We start from the raw sequence: 203 nt of genomic DNA, 5'->3' as shown, positions 1-203 counted from the left end.
GCCCACGCACGCTAATAAACATCAAGTTTGTTTGCCTAATGTGCGGCCACCTGTCGCTCCCAGAACTGGAAATCTCCCATCCACGCCGTGCGAAAAGGAAAGGAATTATAGGGTGTACAGAGATAGATAAAAATGAAAGACGTTGCAAGATCTATAAATATAGGAAGAACGGTAGATAAGTAGACAGAATGATAGTCAGAAAG

The sequence above is a fragment of the Penaeus monodon genome, chromosome 27, assembly GCF_015228065.2.
Source record: "Penaeus monodon isolate SGIC_2016 chromosome 27, NSTDA_Pmon_1, whole genome shotgun sequence".
Lineage (NCBI taxonomy): Eukaryota > Metazoa > Arthropoda > Malacostraca > Decapoda > Penaeidae > Penaeus > Penaeus monodon.
The sequence above is the reverse complement of the archived record's forward strand: the minus strand, read 5'-3'. Positions refer to the sequence as shown.